The 24439-nt window shown below is 36.1% G+C and overlaps 1 protein-coding gene across 4 annotated transcripts in view; it reads right to left on the reverse strand.

The window, feature by feature from the left end:
• The window catches only part of CHRM2 (cholinergic receptor, muscarinic 2), a 138447-nt gene that overhangs the window by 74344 nt on the left and 39664 nt on the right, over nucleotides 1–24439 (reverse strand). Inside the window, exon 1 of one of the 4 annotated variants that reach the window (XM_005882498.2) lies at nucleotides 24037–24373. The exons of 1 other annotated variant lie outside the window; for it this stretch is intronic. The gene's annotated coding sequence lies outside the window, so the exon portion shown is untranslated. Of the gene's footprint in view, nucleotides 1–23934; nucleotides 23956–24036; nucleotides 24374–24439 lie in introns of those variants that run through there. 2 more of the 4 variants (XM_005882495.2, XM_005882496.2) reach the window with 2 other exon arrangements.

Raw genomic sequence — 24439 nt, forward strand, 5'->3', positions numbered from 1 at the left:
GGGTGGGGAACCTTTCTTCTGCCATGGCCCATTTGGATATTTATAACATCAGTCGAGGACTATACAAAATTATCAACTTAAAAATTAACCGGCTATATTTGGTCAAACATTTAATTAAATCACCCCTAATGCTTTGGCTGGGCCAAACCAAAGGATTTTTTGGGCCTTACAGGTCCTGCGGGCCGGACATTCTGCATCCTTGATCTCTCTCAAATCACTTTAGCCAACTGGTCAGAATACAGGAGGCCCAGGACTTGGGATTGGCATCTGAAGTGGGAAAAAGTCCTGTGAGACTGAGCCCTTAACCTGTGGGGTCTGCACTAACTCTGGGTAGTAGTGTTAGAACTGAACTGAATTGTAGGACACCCAGGTGCTATTGGAGAGTTGGAGAATCGATTGGCGTGGGGGGAATAACCCACACATATTTGGTGCCAGAAGTGTTGGGGTAAAACCAGGTCATAAAGGAGAAAGAGGTATTTTTCACCCCATCCTGTGTTTCATGCACATAATAGGATCTAAGAGGAGGGAAAGCTCTTTTTCTCATGTTCTGGATCAGACACAACTAAAAATTAATATCAACATTTACTGTGCTTTACTCCCTCAAGAAATACATCCACATACATCTGTATTTTGTCCTCACAGCAGCCCTTTGAGATAGGTGCTATTTTTGTTTCCCTTTCCATTTCAAGTTACAGAATCTTATTCTCAAAGGTTAAATGCTTTACCCCTGAAACAGAAGCAGTAAGTGGTTTAGTTGGCATTCAAACAAAATATCTGATTCAAAACCATGGTCTCTTTCCAATATATAACCCTGTCAAGAATGGTAGAGCTGCAGCCCCTTTGCTCTACAGTCTTAAAATCATGAGTGAATTCTTCTCTGCAGAATATTTACCAAATAATCTCATTTAGAAAGAAATAGCAGCTGGAATAGCCACACTGCTAACTCAGTCAATCAGTTCTATTATTTACAATGAATACAAGTAAAATGGGTGACTATCAAAAACATTGTTTCCTCTGATGTTTTGAAGCATTAGGAAGCATGTGACTTTGCTCTAGGATCAACATAGTATAGCATGTGCAAACCTCCCCCTCGCCATCCAGAAAATAATCACTACAAGCTATTGAGTATCTACCACTTTCCAGTCTCTGTGCTAGATACATTACATATTTTATTTGTTTTAAAATACAACAAAGAAAACATTGTTTTCTTTCCACTAAAATATTATTTATTTTCTATTAAAATATTATTATTTTTCAACCTGCTCATGGGAACCATGAGGTTCAGAGAGGTTAATTAAATTTCCCAAGGTCACACAGTCAGCAAGCTGGAATTTGATTCCAGGTTTCACCACTATAGCAACTTAGAGCAACTTTTTCTTTCTCCTCCTCCTGTCCCGTCTCCTTCTTTTGACTAAGGTTTTCTTGTTCTCCCACATTTGTTTTTCTCTTTCCTGGTCTGCTCTGTGCAAAGTTCTGTCCAGCAATACCATAGAACAAGAAACAGTTTTGTTTCTGGGGAAAGCTTGGGGATATGAAATGTAAAGCCTGATTTCTACTCAGAGTAATGACAACCCTTTATACTATAGACACTCTAGCCTATCAGAGAAAGCTCCCAAATTTATAATTCTCTTTTCAGGGTCTATATCCTACTTTCTAGGAGTAACCAAGTTAAGTAAGATTTAACTGCCTTCACGGAACAGAAGAATTTCTACTCTTCTACTCTTACACCTCTATTTCAATTTCTACTAATGATGAGAATGACAATGAGAGTGTGCCTGATTTCTCTGAGGAACAGAACTCTATTGATCGTGTTTCCACATGGAGGCCAAAGATGTTGTCACTTGAGTAAAAGCATTATTTTGGAAATGTTGCCCACAGGTGTGGCATTGTAGGCTTATTTATTCTATACTATAATTTATTTATATGATATACTTATTTATTATACTATAATTCTATACTATAATTTATTTATATTCTATACTTATTTATTATGCTATAATTTGCATATTCTGGCATAAATAGTATTTCTTATAGGTCTTAATGTTTCCTTAAGGAGTTTTTTTAAAGAATATATTGCCCTCAATAATATTTAGCTTCCTTTTTAAAGCTGTGTTATCTCAGATCCATCAACTGATGGTGCTACTTTTAGAGCTAAAAGAAATATTAGCAATGACTTGTTCAAGGTCAAATAGTCACACACTTTGCTATTAGCAAGTACACCTGAGAGTGTAACCCCGGTGCTTTAGCTCCTGGTCCAGAGCACCTTCTGTCCATCACCCGTTACGCTGTCTCCCCTAGAAGTAAAATAACAATAATGATAATATGTATAACAACTTTGTATTATGTGTACAAATAACAAGTTTCTGTGCTTACTGTGTATGTAGGTACTGTTTTAAGAGCTTAAGATATTGTGTCTTATTTACTCCTCACTACAACACTGTAAATTAGATGCTTTATTACTCTTGTTTTACTGATGAAGCAGTTGATAAACTTGCTCAACATTATACTCCTGAATAGATCCAGGCCTTCTGACATTAGAAGCTGCACTCCTGTTACTCTATTAGCATAGTCAAAGGTGTGAACCAGTCAGTGATTTGAAGGCCAACAGAAAATGTATATTGTTGTCACTTGGATGGTAGAGACTACAGCATGGGGACCCATTAAATATGCTAGTTTAGGCGGCATGGCTTGGTTTTCTAAGTTTATCCCTGGATATAAATAGAATTTCATTAATTATGTCTCCATCCATCTGACAGCTGCAGCAGAAATACCATGAGGAGGCATTGCAAACGCAATAACTGCCTTGTTCCTGGATGCTCACAGCAGAGTACAGACTAAAGTCTACAGAGGAACAGAGACACATACAACAAGCTCCCTGGACTTCATTCTTTCCTGTGAATAGCTCATTTCTTTCATACCACCCATTCCAATCACCTCCTTTGAAATGTTTCATGCTACAACTTCCATAAGCGATTTGAACTCCACTGCCTCATTTAAGAGGCATGAAATAATGATTTATTTAACCTATTTACCTTAATATCTTGTTAGAAGAATCTAAATTCACAAAGTTATAAATTGATATGAGGGATAGAAAGCACAAATTTTCACACTGGGATAGAGAGTGCTCAATATTCTATTCCAAATACTGGCACCAAAGTGTATACGACTTTACGGGTCCAAGAGCATGAATCTATTCCTGCCTGACACACAGTAGGTGCTCATAAATAAGTCTTGAATAGATTAATTTGAGTTGAATTATAAGAAGGGGCTAGATACAGTGATAGCGAACCTATGACACGCGTGTCAGAGGTGACACACGAACTCATTTTTTTGGTTGATTTTTCTTTATTAAATGGCATTTAAATATATAAAATAAATATCAAAAATATAAGTCTTTGTTTTACTATGGTTGCAAATATCAAAAAATTTCTATATGTGACACGGCACCAGAGTTAAGTTAGGGTTTTGCAAAATGCTGACACGCCGAGCTCAAAAGGTTCGCCATCACGGTGCTGTCCTCTCCTCTGTTTTTACTCTTTTTACTTATGCTCTCCCCTCTGTCTGAAGTGCCATGTCCCCTGCATGTCACCAGACTGACTCTTTCAGTCCGCAGGCCAACGCTCTATCCACTGAGCCAAACCGGTTTCGGCTAAGTTAGGGTTTTTTAAAATGCTGACACGCCGAGCTCAAAAGTTTCGCCATCACTGTGCTAGAAGAATCAGATCAAAGTCTGGAATTAGAATCTAAAAATTGCAGGCAAGTTCCTACCAGAAGGCAAATAGAAGGTGTATCTGGATCTGGCAGGACATCAGGAAAGGTGTTAGGTCACAATAATGAAATAGCCAATGTAAGAAATGCAATCAAGAGAGGAAAAGGAGTCCTAGCTGGTTTGGCTCAGTGAATAGAGCCTTGGCCCACAGACTGAAGGGTCCCGGATTTGATTCCAGTCAAGGGCATGTACCTTGGCTGCAGGTTCAATCCCTGGCCCTGGTTGGAGCTCTTGTGGGAGGCAACAAATCAATGTTTCTCTCTCTCTATCTCTCCCCCTCTCACTCTCTCTAAAGCTCAATGGAAAAATATCCTAGGGTGAGGATTAATAACAACAACAAAAACACACACACATACACAAAGAGAGAGCGAGAGAGAGACAGAGAGAGGAAAGGAAGATGCAATGAGCCAAAGATAAGGATGCAAAGAAAGTGAAGCAAGAGATACCTTAGATAAAAAGTCTCGAGTGTTTTTGAAGATACGGGAAGTGATTAGCTTCCAAACACCCAATGGAGGGATCCTGCCATACTTATAGATGTTAGAGGGTCATGAAATGTTATACATCAAAACACCCCACTTTTTATTATGGATCTACTAACTGAACTCTTGAAGCTTTCAGATTATTCCACTTTGGAGGAAAAAATAAAACAGTCACCCAGTAACATACTCATTGGGAAGTTAAACCTCCTTTTACTTGTCACTTACTTGTTCTGTGACCCTGAGAATGTTATACAACTTTACTGAACCTTATATTCCTCTAAGGAATATGGGGCTAATGACACCTGAGTAGTTATACATAATGTATGAGTAGCACCTAGATCAACTAGCTAAGATATAAAAGAAAAAAAGACTTGAATTTGTATTTGACCAGAAACCCAATCTGACACAGCTATGAAAAGGTTAACATAAACACAGACTTCTTTAATAGAACTATGGGGTTGATAATGAGAAATAGTAGTCTCTTGTAATCTTCATTGCTCAGAACACATGTAGAGGGCTATGTTCCATTCCACGTGCCACATTTTAAGAGGGACATTAACAAATTGCTATGAATTAGCTACTTGAAGGAAAGGACCAAGTCTTCTGTATCTTTCTATCACTTGTAGCACCACAATATCCTATATTTAGTAAAAGCTTGATCAAAGCTTGCTGAATGGATGACTGAATGGATGATTATAAAACCATGACACAGTAGGTATGAGTACAGAAGATGGGTTTGGAGAAGAATAAGTGAAATTTTTTAAATTAAAAATTTATTTTTCAGTTATATTCAATATGATTTTGTATTCATTTCAGGTGTACAGCCATAGTGGTTAGACAATCATACACTTTACAATGTGTTCCCCCTGATATTTCCAGTACCCACCTGGCACCATATGTACTTATTATAATATTGTTGACTATGTTCCCTATGCTGTACTTTATATCCCGAATAAGTCAAATATTAATATTTTCTCAAATACTCTGCTAGTCCGGAAGACTAAACCATGACAAATGATGAAAGCTATGAAAAACAAAATTTGGCTTGCCAATAAAAAGGGGCTTCATAATAATTAGCACTGTCTAGGTTGGAAAGAGGGCAAAGGTGAAACTACATTGGAGGTGTCAAGCATGATGTGAACACCTACAGGTCACAGGTGGCAGAAGGAATTTCCACACCTTGTAGGGAGTCTGCCAACATAAGTATTTGTGCTAATTCCCTTAATAAATTGGTGATGTTATCATAACTGATCCCAACATGTAAGAGTCATTTGCAACACAAGTATAAATATTATTAGTGTCCATGGTATATGCTCTTTGATATATTGTCACAAAAGTCTTATGTAGTTTTGGGAGTTCCTTAATGCAATGCATGTCTCCCTGTGCTGAGTCTACATTCATGAACAATCCTTCTTAAGAAGCCAGTCATCGCTCAGTGCCTACCATTGGCTGAATGAGGTTAAATAACTGGTTAGACTGAAACAACTCATCAATTGCTTGACTGAGAAGGAATTTTTGCATCTGACTAATCCAGTTTGTGTAAACAGAGCAAAGAGAACATTCCTGGGACAATGTTCATGTCTTACACAGTCCATGCCATGCCTATTGGGATCTCCATTATTCAAAATCTGCCTTGGAAATTTCACATCTTTACCGATCATAGTAGTAGAAGAAAGTAACTTGCTTGAGTGTTATTATTATTATTACTACTAGAGGCCTGATACACGGAATAGTAACTTGCTTGAGTGTTATTATTATTATTACTACTAGAGGCCTGATACAGGGGTTTGGCCTTCACAGCCCCTCGCGGCCTCGGCCGGCCCTTGCAGCCCCGGCTTTTTCTGGAAGGTCCTCCGGACAGTCATTCTGCTGTTTGGTCTAATTAGCACATTAGCTCTTTATTATATAGGATTATTTTATCATTCATGACCTCTTTGTTTATAAGAAGCTTTAATATTCTTCCTGTGGTTGCCAGGTGTGTGGATAGATCCCTTAAAGGAAACATCTTACATAAAATATTACGTAAAAGATTTGCAATTGTCTGGAAGGTTCTCCAGACAGTCATTCTGCTCTTTGGTCTAATTAGCACATTAGCTCTTTATTATATAGGATTATTTTATCATTCATGACCTCTTTGTTTATAAGAAGCTTTAATATTCTTCCTGTGGTTGCCAGGTGTGTGGATAGATCCCTTAAAGGAAACATCTTACATAAAATATTACGTAAAAGATTTGCAATAATGATCTAAAAACCCTCTGCAACACTAAACCCACAAAATGGTATTGTAATTAAAATTTATTTAAGACTTAATATTTTCCAGACATTTAACATGTGATAGTTCATCTAATCTCTTGATCATAACAGCACTCATATGCACATCCAATTGTAATCCAAAGTCAAAAGATAAGTAAAGTGAGGCTCAGGATTAGGCAAGTATATGAGAGTCACTTTATCTCATCTCTTTGTAAAGTGTGTTTTTCTCTGAAAACAAAACAAAACAAAGCAGTCCTCTCTCAGGCTGTACCTCAGCATAAAATACAAGGAAATAAAAAATAGCAACTCAATGTACAGGTCTTTGGAAATAAAATCAGAGTGCCAGTAAAACTCTTTAATTCCTCCCAGTTGCAGAGGAGGGAGTCAAGAACTGCAGTCCAGAGAAATGACATTAAGTTCAACAATTAAAAGACAAATTGCCATTATCCAAGCCTGTCAATAGGTGTAATTAGGAGTAGCCAGGATGCAGAGGGAACCTGAACATGATTGTGTAGAGTTCAAGGGCAGGAGTGTGAAGAAACTGTAGATGAAAAGTATGTAGATGTAGAAAGGGCGAGAAGACATAAACTGGGATAATAAGCCAAGGCAGAATATCCCACAGGAAGTTGAATGTTATGGCTTTTTACTAAAAAGTACAAAAAGAACATCATTAAACCAGTAGACATATTTTCATTGTCAAGTGATCATAGTAGTTACTTTGTGGAGAAGAGCAGGTAGCCTGGTAAAAAATATCCTTACAATAATCTAGAAGAAAGAGGATGTGAGACTGAAGTAAGGTCATGGCAGTGAAAACACGGAGATATTTGAGAAGTAAAATTGTGTTTAATTCACAGGATTTCTGATTGATGAGATGTGCTGTCTGAAGGAAAGCAAAGAGTCAAGGGTGACACCAAAGTTTCTGCTTGAGCAAATAAGATTTAGGAAATTATACAACAGGTAACAATGCTGCCTATGGAAACAAGGCCCTGAGCAAATCTCAGGACCCAATTGAGGCTGGAAACCATGACTTTGTAGTGACCCCAAACTGCATGGAGGTGACATTTCTATAGTACCACTTGGGGGGCAGAATGCAGCATTAGAGAAGGCAGATTTTATTTTTTTTTTAGAAAAGGGGATTTTCTGCACGTGTGTGACTGATTTGAATTAATGACAAGACTATTAAAGTGATGGGTTGTGGAATTTAAACAGTTTAGAGAACCAAGGGAAGAGCGAAGGAAGCTGACAATACAGTTAAGTTAGAGGGGCAGCATTGCTAAAGGTCCCTATAATATTGACCAGTGCACATAATTGGAATAAGAGAGCTATAAAAATAGAAAGTCATAGAAAGAGTGGAATGTTTGAGTTTAGGATTTTAAGGGGTGATGGAACTGCTCCAGATGATAACAATCTTGTAGTTTTGGGTGATGGAATGGGAGAAGGCATATCTCATTGAAAACAATGAGGAGAAGGGACTGAGAGAATAAGTTACTAAATGAGTGGACATTAAAGCCATCCAGGTTGACCAGAAGACTTGAAGTGGAGATAAAAAGTGTGGACCAGATATTGAAGCTTCCTTGAAGGACACAAGGTAACCTCAAGGTTGGTTGATAAGAGAAATGAGAAGAGGGAGAGTTGGTGTAGTAGCAGCATGAGTTCCAGGGAGCAGGCTTTTATACACCACTATGTAGAAGTAATTCTGGAATCATTTACCAGGAGATTGGAGGATTCTAATATCCACATCTAGATCCTGAGGTCCTTGGGCTATGAAAAAGCAAGCACACTTAATTTGAGATGATTGTAGGAAAGTGGTGCCCTCAAGGGATAGAAGGGTGCCAGTTGAGATCAGGAGGTATTCAGGAAAGTTTGGCATGAGTGGGTAGATGAGGTGTTTGTGCTGAAGAAGAGGTAACATGGAGTGCCATGTGTTTGAGAGCACAAGGAAAGCTGAGTCAGGAAAAGGCATTTCAGCATGGGCTTTGAGAAACAATGATAGGGATCTAAGGTATGATGGGTTGAAGGTGACTGCAATTTTTCTCCCAAAATGATTAATATGCAAATCTAGTTTACATATGCTCCAGGTTTAGGGCATGAAGGGAGTGTGTCTTAGTCTATAAGGGCAAAATACCTCAACACATCCCCCAGAAAACGTTGCAAGCTGAAGTTTCAAAATGCTGTAGAACCTCACAGAGGGGTCAGCATTCATTTACTATGTGGAGCTGATGAGCTCCACTCACCATGGTGATTATGCACACACTGTATTCTCAAGCTCTGCACATGGATGTGAGGTCTCATTCAAAGTGTGAATCACGTGCCACATTGGTGGTCAACCATTTCATCACTTAGTCAATCGCCCCAATTTATTTCACTAATAGTTATAAAAGGAAGAAACTGAGCTGCAGAAGGTTTCAGTATCTTAGCTATGGGTACATAGTTACTTGGCTAAGAGTACACATTGACAGCAACTGACAAGGGCCTGATTCAATATGAAGAGATGGGGAATAATCCGTCACAAAATACGCAGCCAACAGAATAGCTGAGGTCCTTTAGTTCCAGGAGAGAGTCCCACATGTGTTGGAATCCCCGGTGCTTACCTACATTGCATTCACTGACCTATAAATATGTCAGAAGCATTTGAAAAGCCAGTTATTGAGGAGCACTCATGAGTTATCTAGACAAACAAACAATCCAAATACTGATGACAACTGTGACTGAAGTAGGACACAATAGAGCTACAAGGACCAAAGTAGTAAGAATGGAAGTGGGCAACAGGTCAAGAAACTCTTAGTCCAGCTAGAAACAGAGAGAAAGAGCTTTCTGGAAAAGTGAAGCAGCAGGGACAGGGCTGTGCAACACTGTGGCCCACTGGGGGAGTTGTATATAGTTTCATAAGATTATAGAATTAAGGGTGAGGAGAGAGAAAGAACAAACTGGAGAGGTAAGAAGAGACATGAAATTGAAGAACTTATTAGAATATGGACTTAGCCGATAGGTAATGGAGATTATTGAAGGATTCTAAGAAAGAATACTTGAGATTTCTAGTAATGATTTTTAATTAAGATAAACCATACCCATTAGAGCCTTAGAATATATGGAGATGTATAGCATTTAAAGAATTACTTCTATCCAACTGCAAGTTTTAATAAAAGCATCTTGAGCCTAATATAAACTAATTTAAAAACTTTAAGAGAGTACACTACTATTGTGTGGAAATTCACTTAGAGAAACATCTTCTCCCCCAGGTGCTGGACGAATTATTGTTTTCATACAGTGCTTTGAAGTGAGAACAGGCAAAATCAATTGTTACAGCATGTCCTAGGGGTCTTCCAAAGGTTGTGCACTCAGCATAATATAGAGGAAATGGCCAACTGTTTTCTGCCACATTGCACTTTAAAAATAGCTAGCTACACAAAAGTTATAAATGTTAATTGCCCGAGAAAAGTATTTGGACCATCAGTAATAGCTATTTCTCCAGATACACCCAGAGTTCCACTTTGTTAAGAAGCCATTCAGCATAAGTTTCTCATATTCATATCTCATTATGCATTGACATTAGAGGACCTCAGCGTGTGGTTCTCCCCAAGAGGAACCACCAACAGAAACTATCCATCATTGAGAGAAAGCGGCAATGACGTGGGCTGCGAATGTTGCCTAGGATACCCTTCCCATGGGCATCTGCTTTCAGTTGTGAGTTTCCCACTGGCCAGGAATGAAGCGCAGGCTCATAAAGGTCCCTCAGAAAGATATGCCACTGAGCTGCTGGAAATGTTTCTATGACACAAGCCTTGAGAATCAACAATCTTGCTGACAACATTGAAAGTGTCACTTCAAATGATTATAAACCTACTTTCTGAGCATGAAAGTTTGAGGATAACAACAGGAGTATGAATCCTAAAAAGTTAGTATATATGCATATATACATAACCCATGGACACAGACAATAGTGCGGTAAAGGCTTGGGGGGTAGGGGGGGTGAAGGGAGTCAATTGGGGAAACAAGGTGCCATCTGTAATACTTTCAAAATAAAGATAAAATTTTTAAAAAGCAAAAATAGGTATATGTCAAATCTTGGAATTTCAGTATAAATTTAAAATTCTGTAATCTGTTTTTTACTGTTTCAATATTAAAAAGAATAAAACAAATTACTTGTTGTTAGTAGCCAGCAATTTATAGGTAAACATATCATCCAATATCTGTATGTCCAATAGAGGGCATAATGCATGAAATGAAGTAGTGAATTTCAACTTCCTGTCTCTCCTGAGGTATTAGTATTATTGTCTAATTCATTTGCTTGATAAACCCTTCTGAGGCACTGAGGACATAAAGCTTTCAGGTGAACAGTAACCAGCTTCAGTGCTTTATATCCTGGTTGGAAAGACAAGACATTTTGTTCCACAGGCACATGTCGGATCTTTCTGTTTCCTGCTCCCTTCATTCAATTTCCTCACTTCTTAAAAGCTTTTTTCTTTCTCAGCAGAAATCATTTGCTATTCTACAACAAAGGCTTCTTGTGTTATATGTCTCCTTTTAGTGGATTTTCAAGTTGATTACTTCCTCTCCATGATGGATTATCCATTGGGTAGATTAGGCACATGTTCAAGGCCCCAGGAAAACCATCCAAAATATCCATGGCCAAAATGACTCCACCTACCTTTTTAAGGCTCCATCTTACCTACTACTCCTTCCTTAAGACTAACAACTATGATCTTATTCATGAACTTAGTTATTCTGAAGGGAGAAAGGTTCTAAATGGAAAGATGGGCTGTAATTTTTTTTTAAATCTAACATCTCAACTTTTCCTAAACTGGTCCTGTATTTCTAGGAAAATCGCGACATTTATTCATGTATTGGGGTTTATGCTTAAGATTGTACATTAGGTCTGGTGAAAGCTGTCAGCAATCTACCACCCATGCCTGTTTACCTCATTCTCTCCTTGAAAGGTAGTAAATGAGTGTAGAACAGCTCTGAGGGTGTAGTAACCATGGAAGACACAGCCAACTAATCTCTCCCGACCCCTTCATGATTCTGAGCCTGTGCACAGCCAGCAACCAGCCTTCCCTTTTTCAATGAGTCAGGCAGTAATACATTCTCACATTATGAACCCACAGAAGGTGAAGAGATACAAAGTTTATTATTCACACGTTATTCCCTATGTCAGGTCATGGGAAAGGATAAGAAAATTAAGTATATGGTGACCAATTTTGAATGGAGAAAAGATTTGAACATCCAAGGAAGAAAGAGAGGAGCAAAGAGATGTAAGGAAAGAGGAAGACAAGCAGATAGTAAGTGTACAAGCCTAAAAAAATATTGAAGAGAACAAAGAAAAATGAGGAAAGTTAAAAATAGTGAATGTGATTTAGTTGTATGTAGACGCTATCATGCCTTATTTTTAAATTGGTAATAAAACTATTCTGAAAAGGACTTGGTGAGATTTTATAATAAACTAAAAGCATGTTCTAGAACCATCAATACAAGGATTAAGGAAATAAGAGTCATCAAAAAGAAAGAAAAATATATAACAAAGGAAACTTCTAAAATGGAAATCAAAATAACCTCTAAACTTGAAATTCCTAATAGCTAAAGAACTGTATACATGTATACATCTATTGAGAGAGAGAGAGAGAGAGAGAGAGAGAGAGAGAATACAATAAAATTAATTGTCAATTTCCCTTAATCGTGAATTGTAAAGGGAATTTAGCTTTTCTGTCTTTATATGGAGATATTCATATAAAAAGTAAAGAGTATTTTAAATGGTTGTTTTCAGAAACACAGGTACATTATATGCTGTAATATTCAATACTAAAGGCCCAGTGCATGAAAATTCATGCACTGGAGGCAGGGTCCCTCAGCCCGGCCTGCCCCCTCTCACCGTCCAGGAGCCCTCAGGGGCTGGAGGTGACCCAGCGATCAGGGGAAGGCAACACCCCATCACACCTCTGCTGCTGCCACTGCCATCAGTGCAAGCCTCGGCTGGCCCTGGTTACCTGGGCCTCGGGCCAGCCCTGGGTGGCTGGGGAGCTGAGGGTACTAGAGGTCTCCGGAGGCAGGCACACAGAGCGGCTGGCGCGCCTGCCACCCCGGCAGGGCTGAGGGGACTGGGCGCCACCATCTTGTGGCTGTGGGTGCTGCCATCTTTGAGGGCAGGGCAGTCAATTAGCATATTCTCTCCTTATTGGCTGTGGGGGCTGCCATTTTGTGATGGTGTGAGGGTCAATTAGCATATTCCCTCTTTATTAGATACAATAAAGAAAGGTTTTAAAGAATGAGCATTTAAGGAGAAAGGGGATAAGTAAATAAAAAAGTAAAATGGAAGGAAAGATAAACTTTAAAGTCAAATGTGAATAGAAAGATATATAGAAAAATATGAAAAAACATGTTGTGTAAAACATGAAAATCTAACAATACCCACTCAAAGAAAAGAACAGAAAGTGAAGAGGCATAAAATAAATCTTCAATTGAACTAAGTAATATGGTCCTCAGAATCCACATAATGAGTGCACCTTATAGCTACGATGAGATCATTTAAATACTTAAAAAGAAAAAAATCTTCCATCAAAACAGACTGGTTAAAGGGTGAACACTTATCTATAGAGAATAGTATAGTCTTTAAAGTGAGGATTAGAAAAACAGAGACATATAAGCATAACCAACGGACACAGACACTAAGGGGGTGAGGGTAAAAGGGGGGGGCAGGCTGGGGGAATGGGAGGATAAGGACACATATATAATACCTTAGTCAATAAATAAAATAAATAAAGTCCTTTGTCTTTAAAAAAAAAAAGTAAACAGATGAAGAAATACAAGGAAGAAGCCTGGTAAAATGTGTTATTTTCTTTCTAAGAAAAAAATTTGATTTTAATGTGATGCAGCAATTTCTCATTTGTGATACTAACAAAGGTAGAGCAGATTTAACTTACATGCTTACACAGCTCCCAATAATAAGAATTCTGATATGAAAACCAAAATGGCAGCAGTAGTGAGGGTGTAAAAGGAAAGTTAGAACAACATAGGTACCGATGAAAGGTCCCTAGTTCAGATGAAGTAGTGAGAATTATGCAGTACTGCTTCCTGTAAATAGGCCCTACCATTGAGTTAAATCACCACTGCTCTATTATTTGTAAATAATTACTCTATTAATTCAACAACAATATATAAGCACCTATAATGGGCCAGGCTTAGAGACAGAGTATATAAAAAAGAATGTGGCACAGTATGGCACCGTCATTAAGATAGATCTAATTCCTCCTAACTTCCATTTCTAAGGAAAAAAAGTGTGATTTTTCCAATGCATTTTAGACTAATCACAGGAACCTGAGAGAGAGAGAGAGAGAGAGAGAGAGATTCTTCTTTTCAAATGCCTCCCAAGTTGGAAAACATAATTGTGTTGCCATGTTTTCTACTGTTTAGTGTCATGCTGTACTGAATTCACTGGGGCTGGTCATTGGCAGTGTGCAAGAGAATCCTGTCACAAAGAATAATCATAGGCATTTCTCTGTCAGCCTTTCTCCCTGCATTCCTGAGAATTTTGCATATCACTACCAACATAATCCTCTCTTTTAATTCATCAATTATGACCAGGAGTTGGAACTTGTTAATGCATGTGGATTTAAAGAAGACATTCCAGTTGAAAGTTATGAGATGCCTCAATCTCCCTTAAAGAAAAACATTTTCCAGTCTTTCAAAATTCCTGGAATTTCTTAACAATATAGGGGACCTGGAGTTGGATCAATATGCCCAAATTATGGTTCACTTCAATTTAAAACCTATCACTCAATACAGGGAAGGTAAATTAGTCACATCGATGATTCATTATAGTCTTCATGCTTTAGAATTGAACAGACTTTTCTTAGTGAATTATTCAGTAAATTAATCTTACGGTGTGCATGCACAGCCTTAATTAATTAATCCTGCTGAACCTGAGATCGATGATGCATGGATGTACTTGGTGACTTTAAGCAAGTAGTATAACTTTACTGAGGCATTTCTCCTTGTATTTTGCTTTTCCTGAACCATCAAAATGAGCCTGGCAGTAGCTATGCATCTCTCTTCCCAAATACATCTCTTTTCTCCCAATGTACATTTCTTACAGGGATGACTTGAGCATTATGGTAGAAGTCTGTAAGCTAATGATGCTAACTCTTAAAAGGTCACAAGTCATACTCTGGATACAGAGTGGACACTTTGGTGGGTGCATTAATCCACCCCTCTAGGATATCACTTAGGATCTCAATCCTTTCTATTACAGAAAGATACAAACAACCATCTAAAAGCCCTAAAAGGTACCCAAGGACTCAATTTGTCCTTTACTCAGCACAGTCAACTTCATTATACTAACAAATATTCAAATGCAACTTACACTTCCCCAAACCTATCATTTGCATTATCTCATTTGTTCCCCTATAATAGTTCTATGTGAGAGATAAGATAGATTTTATTAATATTTGTGTTTTACAGTTGAGGAAACGGAGGCTCAAAATCCCACTGCTTATTAGAGCTATTCAACATCCATCAAGATAGCAGTTGAGCAGCCAACAGCATGCTTCTTCTGTATAATTCTGTCTTGTTTTCCTTATGTGTTTTAAAGGGGCTTATTATAATACCTCTCCTGGGCTGCTCCTACATGATCCTCCTTTCAGAAGTGGGAGAGGTGGAGGCATTTGAATGGGGACCCATGGAGAAAGCTCTCTAGCACCTTCCAAAGAGCCCTGTTCTGTCTTTCTGAAAGAATCAGGGTGACAGTGTTTATTCTTTACCAATCACCACAACATGCAATAACTAATGAAAGCTCTAATTGTTTTCTTCCACTTGTTTTATCCTTTCTTTGTGCGAATCCTTTGCAATCAACTGGAGGGTAGCTCAGTCTGAGGTTGCTAATTCAGTGATTGCATAATCAATTGAGAAAAATTGCATGAACCAGGCAAAGGGATGAATAATTGGAACAATAATGGACTAAAAGGAAGGAGGGATAAGCAATTGCATGTGAGTTTTGGGGATTCTGGTATAAGATAGTAGATTGAGTCAGTCATGAGAGAAAAGGAGTTAAATTCAGGTTTTATCACTATTATCCAGCTATAAGATCCAGACTTTTCATTCTATACATTAAAATGACGTAAATGATTGCCCAGATGGTAACAGCACTGTTCTTGGCACAACGTGCTCCCAATCCAGATAGATAAAGTTCCTGCTTTCGGAAAGGAGTTTTGGAAAATAAGCTGAAAGTGGGCAGTTAACTGTAATGGGAAAAGAAAGGCATTTGCAGTCAGAATCCCAGATCTGCCATCTGCATGTCTTGTCATTTCTCTGTTTTTCAGCTTCATTATCTTTAAAAAAATAATACTGTCTCATAGTATTGTTTTGAAAATTAAGTGTCACTAAAATGATGGGTACTTAGTACGCATCAGAACCAGTAGTTGGTTACTAGGCCTCCAGTCTCGGAGGGCAGAGACAGCTCAGCTCTGTTTGCTGTGGGCAGAAGCTAAGAAGAAACATCTCCTCAAAAACAGACAAATGTGCTCTAGAGACCTCCTTGAGGAACTGACATTACTTCCAAAAGATGTCCAAATATTTTTTTTTTGCTTCTGAAAAATAATTCCTTTAAACAATTCCTGATAGAAATAGAAAACATAATCTTCCATCTTGAATAATAAGTAAAGTAATCCATAATTTATCATATTTTCATTCTAGATCTTTCAATAAGAAAAATGTCAGTCATGAAGAAGGTGCTCAAAAACATGTATCATGTAAATTAACAGAAAAGTCCGTTTTATGTCATGAAAGTATTTGAATGGATACTGAATACTCAGGAAGTTAACTATTTCATCATGAGCTTAATGTATTAAAATGTATTAATTATAAATTTATTATAAATTAGTATTTTAAATTGGTTGTTCACATGCATTGTAGGTTCCCCCTACTCTTCTTTTGTACATAATAGTAATAAGATAAATAAAAGTATAACAGCAACAACATTGCGATGCTTGTTGATGCTCACTGTGTGCCAAGCACCACAGCAAGCATTTGGCAGACTTCCTCACTTATCCTGCCCAGCCATCATATGTGATAGATATCCTTATTACCCAATTTTACAGAGGATACAACTCAGCCATAGATAAATTAATGTTATGTATGTTGATACTAAATTTATTTAAAGTCAATTAGCAGCTTCTTGGTAGCAATGCCAAATATTTACCTTTTATCTTTTTAGAAGTACAGTGACATGATATTTCCACGGGATAATGTAGATTCTAGTGCTATTTCTCAATAAAAATAGCAATACTTTAGATGGTAAAGTTTTTACCACCTAATAAGCTATTCCAAGAGTTAGAAGTGTTGGGCTCAGGTCTTGGCTTTGCTGCTCATTGATGAGAAAGTGGAGACCTTCTACCTATATATACTTAAGAGTTCTTCCTGCCACAGAGAATGAAGGCACGGCTACATGTGGCTAAGAGAGTGCATTGGAAGGATGGGAGGAGACCATGGGGTCTGTGTTCTGTCAGGACAAGAAGCAGGATTTATTACTTTGTAGCTCTCAAAGCAATACTGCTTTTCCTACTATGATACGCCTGGGTCCCTGAAGAGACATTCCCTTGGGCAAACTCTCAGATTAACAAGCAATAAATATATAATTCCAGTTCTTTTCTTTCAATCAACAAGAGTACATTCAATTGCAAGTGATCTGCTCTAACTTGCTAAGGAAGGAAACCATTTACATACTTTTGCCCCTTAATTATTATTGTCAATAAATTACTTGTAAAACATGCCAAAAATTGATGGAAATACAACAGGGAATCTAAGATAACGTATGGTGTGTGTTTAATAGATATTTGTTCAATTAAATATATTTAAAAGGAGGAAAGAAGTCAAACAACAACTATTTTATTCTTTGACAGCATCCAATATTAAAGAAATAAATATTTAAGCATATCTCGGTTAAAAAACACCACCATCATAATGTTACTGAGGGAGGAGGGGTCAGAAACATTTAATTATCTTTTTCCTGATATTAAAAAATTCTTCTTTCTATAAAAAGCTTCTGATGGGAAAGTATAAAAATTAAGATCTAGATTTTAATCACATTTTTATTGCAAAGACAAAATTGTAACAAAGCAATTAATATAAAGAAAATGGGAAATCATCATTAGCCCATTATTCTCCACTTATTTTATTTTTAAAAACTATTGTCTATAGGGATAGATATTTAATGTGGTTGTAATGTGTGAAAAAGATATGAAGAATTTTATGGGTGGTCATTTGAAATTTCAATGGAATCTACTGAAAAAGCAGACCCCTTTTCAGAAAATATCTAAAAAACTGTTTCAGACTTGTGCTAACCCATCTTTATAAGAATGTTATATGTACAGAGGAGAATATATATGTATATATTGCAGATTCACTTGAATCATAAATATTGCATAAAAAGGATAAGAAAACTCAGTGCATGAACTGGGTTATAAAATGGAAATTGATTGAACTGAGACATTTTATATCTAGGTTGTAATTAGTGACTGTGTTATTTGTAACCAAATACAATTGTTCCACTCACTCCCTCCTTCCTTCAAACTAGATACGGCCTGGGGGTCCAAATAAATGAGCCTCAGCACAGTATGGAGGGGAGGAAAATGGCTTTGGGTCCCAGCCCTGCCAGAATCTAGTTGTATGACATTGGAAAAGTTACTTAATAAGTATTGTGATCCTTAGCTTCCCTAAATGTAAATTGGGGAGAAATAATGGCATCTAATTTACAGAGTGGTTGTGCATGTGGAATACTTGGGCAAATACGAAATGTACAGTAAACACTAAATAAACGCTACCTTTGCTTTTTTTGTTGATAACTTTGCTGTTGTTATATTTAGGAAGCTATCAACTTAAGATGTATATGAGATATATTACTAGGTATTGCATGTTTAACTATGATGCTAGTTATATGAAGTGACAAAATGTTAATTTTTAATCCATATCATTGCTAGAACCCAACATTTTTTTTGCTGAATAAAACCGTTTTCTTTGCAAATGAATAATTTAGCATCACTTTACTGTGAGGTTGTTGGTTCTGTTCTTCTTTAACTAAGGCTATTTGGATGGGATTGGCCAGAAATGGTTAGTTTTCTCTGGAAGTTACAGAAACCATGATTAGCCCCACTAATCAGGTATAGAATCTGTTTATTGAAACAACTAAATTACTAAGCAAAAACTAAATTAAAAACACACAATTTGGAATGACAACTGAATGAATATAATTTGAATGATTTAATTGAGCATCCTCTCTCTCTCTCTCTCTCTCTCTCTCACACACACACACACACCACTTAATTTTAAATAACATAACCTAAGAATTATACATACGGCCAGGAGTTATGAACTACTCATCACTAACAAAACATCAATAACTCTGAAAAATAGTAACAAAAATCAAAAGGCAGAATTAAGGATTCAAGTTTTCAAAGATAGCAACCTGCTGTTGAGGAGTGAGAGAGAAGGGGTGATGGAAGGTCTAGCTGTGCACAAGTATCAACACACCTCCAATCACATTCCTTTTTATGTTCTTCCTTAGTAAACACAGAAGGCTTTATTCTGGAAATCTCAGGGATGAAAAGAGATTTGCAGACTTCACATCTCACAAAGGTGACAGGTGTAGTAGCGAAGCCAATAGATCATTTGGTCCTTTCATATAAGGACCTTATAGTTCTAGAAAAGGATTCAAAATTCTGTAGGAGGATCTATCTTATTGCAACAACTAGAGGTCCGATGCACAAAATTCATGCAAGAGTAGGCCTTCCTTCCCCTGGCTGTTGGCACCAGCTCCCCCCTGGCACCCAGGACCCAAGCTTTGCTCCAGCCGCTGGCAGGCACCCGGGAACCGGGCTTCCCTCCAGCCGCCAGAAGGCACCCAGGACCCGGGCTTCCCCCACAGCCCAGGCTTTGTTCAGAAGGTCATTCAGAAGGATGTCCGGTCTAATTAGAGCTTCAATTCAAACTCCCTGGAAATAAGGCAGCATTAAAGTCATGGGGACATAGAATGTTACTGAAAGAATCAATATGTATTTGTTTACTATACTAATCAAAATCGGCTTCAATTCAAACTCCCTGGAAATAGGGCAGCATTAAAATCATGGGGACATAGAATGTTACTGAATCAATATGTATTTGTTTACTATACTAATCAAAATCATAGCTAATTAATATTTGCTCAGTATTTATAAAGTTATGACAATGTATAGAGAATTGAGCAGTACTTTAAATAGTGAGAACAAAATGATTAGAGATGCAGCTCTCTGTCAGCTTGAATTACCTAAATAATCTGAATGCAATGTTGTCTTTGCTCTTTCTTACGTACCTTCTCCCCTAGCCCCAACCCACCCCTTAACTTGGTTAAAAATCACACTTACTGTTACTCATCCAACTATATAAATGGCTCTTGCTGTGTGTGTGTGTGTGTGTGTGTGTGTGTGCGCGCGCGCGCGCACGCACGTGTGCAATTTTATTCTACCAATAACACTTCTTTTACCCATTGTTGGTTATACTCTGCAAATGACCTAGTACAAAATGATTTCACAATATTAAAGTCAGTGCTTCTTTGCCCGACTGGTATGACTCATTGGTTGAGCGTCAACCCATGAATCAAGAGGTCACAGGTTCAATTCCCAGATTTCAGGCTCGATCCCCAGTAGGAGTTGTGCAGGAGCAGGTGATCGGTGATGTTTCTCTCTCATCAATCTTTCTATCTCTATATCCCTCTCCCTTCCTCTCTCTCTAAAAATCAATAAAAACATATTTTTTAAAAATTTAAAGTCAGTGCTTCTCTGAAAATAAAATGGTTGCTTATCCATGCATATTTGTGTAAATGAAGGACAGCTATGTAATAAAAAGGTATAAATGTGTGTGAATTGAAGAAGAGAGTGTACCTAAAGCTGTACACTCAGGTAGGTTTGTGAATGAGAATTAGATAATGCTTGAAGAGCATGGGTTTCAAGAATGTGTTTTTTCTACATGTATGTATGTGCATAGATATACATATAGTTCTTCTTAGGATGCAATTTAGCATAATGATAAACCTGAATTCTACAGCTCAATTTTTTTGTATTAAAATTCTAGGACCAACATTTATAAGTTGTGTGACCTTGAGTAAGTTATGCGCACACTCTTTGCCTGAGTTTTCTCATCTATAAAGTGGTCATAAGATTTTTATGTACCTTATGGAATTGTAATAAAGACTAAATAAAGGAATCTTTTAAAAGGCTTAGCCCTGGTACATAGTAACCAGTAAATGTTTTTTATTATTATCTCTACCAAAAAGAAAGAATATATGCTCTAAGAAATAGAAGTGTGCTTGTTGTATATGTGTTAGAGAGCAACACTGTCTATGACATGCGTGTATTTATGATGTTCTTCTTTCTCTCCCCATAAATGTCGGCACCTTCTGTATCATTAAATAAAGTGAAAAAAAGAATAGTTGGAAACATGCCTGTGTATTGGCTTAAGAAATATTAAGTTCATTAAAACAAAATTAAGTATTTAAATCACTTGCAAGAGAATGAATCAGAACAAAGAATTTTGAAATGGCGAGATCCTGCTATACAAAGCCTTGTAATCACAGAAACTGGTGAAACAAGAGGTAGCAAAGGAGTGGTTATACAGTACAAGGCAAGTGAGAATATTGAAATGGAAGAAAAAATGTACAAATGTATAGTCATACATGATGAAAATACAAAAATTTAATAGCAATAATTTACTCTAAAATTTATCCTCATGTTACATATGTTACATCAAAAAAGATCTGAAACTGAGTGTGAAATAAGCAAATGCTAATTCAAAAAAGTAGTACATCTTATTCTTAGCTTTCGTAATTACTATAAAATAATGAAAAATATAGTTTTTCAAAGTAAAACTAAAAGTGAATTTAAATATATTCGCCAAATCACTATTTGAGAGAGATAGTTCATAAAGTAAAAGATGAAGAAAAAATGAAACATAAAGTATCAAATGAAAATAGAAAATTGAGAGAAAAGAAAATATGAGATGATTAAACCTCACATTTAAAAGTGAATACTCAAGAATCAAAAAATAAATAAAATCCAATTATATATTTTTTAAAAACTGACTGAACAAATGGCACAAAATAATTAAAAATAAAAGTATAGCAAACAATTCTCAGATAAAGTAAAAGAGAAGAAATAGAAGGGAGCACAGTGAGTTTCATAAAAATTAGAATTACCAGCAAAACATTTTAAACAGAATAGAGAATATAGTAATAATTAATTATGTATAACATTCAAAATGTGTTTTTAAAAAACTATTAGAATTTGACCAAAACACAATAGGTGAAAAAAAAAAAACAATACACAAATACAGCAACAGATCAGGTAGTAAAAAAAAAGAAAAAGAAAAAAAAAAGGAAATTATAATTATAATATAATCAATATAGAGAATGAATATAAATGAAACGTGTGTGTGTGTGTGTGTGTGTGTGTATAACTGGCCCTCTTCAATAAAGAATAGAATCTTTTTTTCAATTATCCAAATAATTCAAAGACTAAAAAAGTGAGACAATTTAAAAAAATATAATTCTAAGGCCACATTTCTGGCCAAAATGCAATAAAATTTGAAATTTATAAGAAAATTTTAAACAAGAACAAACCCAATAAATATACAGCACTTTAGATCTTAAAAAGTAAAGTGATCATTGAGTTAAGAGAAAAACCAAACTATAATTTTCAACAAATACTACTTTTTGTTGAACATTTGATTTTTCTGTCATTGTACTATATCCTTACAAGTGTATTATTTCATTTAATCTTGCAAAGCATATAAGGTAAGTAATTTTACTATAAATTACAAGTGGATACTATGAGTTCGAGTTCCTTTCACAATATGTGCAGAAATCAAACCTAAGCCTGCTTCACTCTAGGCCCAGGTTCTTATTAACCATGCTATATTTTAAAATTTTAGATGAGACCAAAGCAATTATTAGAGACAAATTCATAGTTACAAATGTTCTCAATACCAAACAAGAAGGATTTTTTAAAAAGGAGCTTAGCATTTAACTCAAGAAGTTACAAAAAGAAAGGAAACAAAAATCCCCATTAAATTAGGAAGAAGTAACTACAAAAAATGAGTAATAAATTATAAAATCAAAAGCAATAGAATTATTAAAATTCATATAATTCTGGTAAGGCTTACCAAAACTGCATGATAAAAATGTAACTAAAATTAGAAAAAGAAAATTAGTAACAGATTTGTAGAATAATTAAGTTTAACAGAATCATATGTACAATTATGTGATAAAATTGTAAGCATTTTCATTAAATAAATAATCAATAGGGAATTCATAATTTACCAAAATTCATGAATGAGGGTATATAAAATATGAATAATCAAATGGCTTAGAAAAATGTTATACTTATAAAAACTTTATAGAAAAGAATTTGAGCTTTTTACCAAAAGTGCTGGGTCATTCAAATATTTAAAGAACTGATAATTCTCATGCTCTATAAACTCTTCAAGAGCATAAGGGAAAAGAGGAAACCACTAATTAATTTCATATAATCAGTGTTATTGATATAAGTATGAGCCAAATAAAACTCAAAAAATATTTTTAAACTTTAAATTAGTCTCAGTTATGAATGTAAATGCACAAAACTTTAGTAAAATACTGGCAAATGGAATTCAATAGTATATTTAATCGAGTAACATATCATGACAATTAAAGCCATTGAATTTGAAAATGTGTTAATAGAAGGAAACTAAAATTTGATACATCATTTAACAGTTCCAATAAGAGTATTACATACACAAATCCCAATGCAAATAAAAACAAAATATTTGATAAAAGACAATTTTTAATATCATATATAACACCTACCTTAGATCAACCCCAGTCCCATCTTAGTAGTAAAAAAAAACCCCCAAACTAATAGATTTCTTGTTAAACTATAATAAGAGTGATTGCCTCAACATTATTATTGTTTTATAACAGTAATATAGCTATATTAACAGTTTTATAGCAATATAAACATCAGCCCAATTCAAAAAGATGTTAAATTAAAAAAAAGGTATATATTGCAAAGCAAGGAACATTCTTTCATTAGTTATGAATTATATACTTTTATATCAACTAAGCCAAATAAATGCAAATTTTAGAAAAAATGCATTGCTTTTATATGACAGACTCACCTATTAGTAGAACTCCTGCTATACATAACTAAAATCCACAAATAAATATTTTAGTTATACCCATCATTTTTAATTAGCTTTTATAAAGATAAATCTTTTTATAGTATTTCCATCCTAATAGAGTACATTGTGACACCAGCTTTAATAATATTCACAAAACACATATATTTTGATGCAGAAATGAGAAGTTTGTCCTTATTTTTGAAAGAAAAAAAGGAGTAAGATTTTTTTTAAGAATAAGATTTGCATATACATTATGGAAGATACCGATTTAGTTCCTGGGAAGATGGGGTTAGAAGTGTCCGCTGATTGTGAACAGCTCAACAGCATGGAGTCCTCCAGGTTGGTGTATCTGAAAACGTGACCCACCTGGAGATCCATGGTGTCGAACAATGAACTTTCCAAACCAGCAGGGTCTCCATAAAGTGAGGGGAGCTCCTCTTCACCATCGTTGGTTGGAGAACACACAACCTAAGTCTACACTACCCCAAATTAGTTTCTGTCCGTCTTCTGTTAGAATTTCCTCCATCCATTCTCTATTTCTGGCCCATTTTTAAGCTCCTGGCTCTGATGTATGTTTCCCAGACTCCAGATTAACCCCAGGTCTGAACATTTTACCTTTGATAAAGAAAAATGAACAAGAAAACTAGCAAGAAATTACAGGTTGTGTCTACCTTATCATGAAGATCCAGAAAGTACCAAAGTGTGGCTGTTGAATAACAAATATAGTAAACTGTACTTGGTGACCAAATATTTGCACCTTGCTTTGGAA

Source organism: Myotis brandtii, unplaced genomic scaffold (genome assembly GCF_000412655.1).
Source record: "Myotis brandtii unplaced genomic scaffold, ASM41265v1 scaffold724, whole genome shotgun sequence".
Lineage (NCBI taxonomy): Eukaryota > Metazoa > Chordata > Mammalia > Chiroptera > Vespertilionidae > Myotis > Myotis brandtii.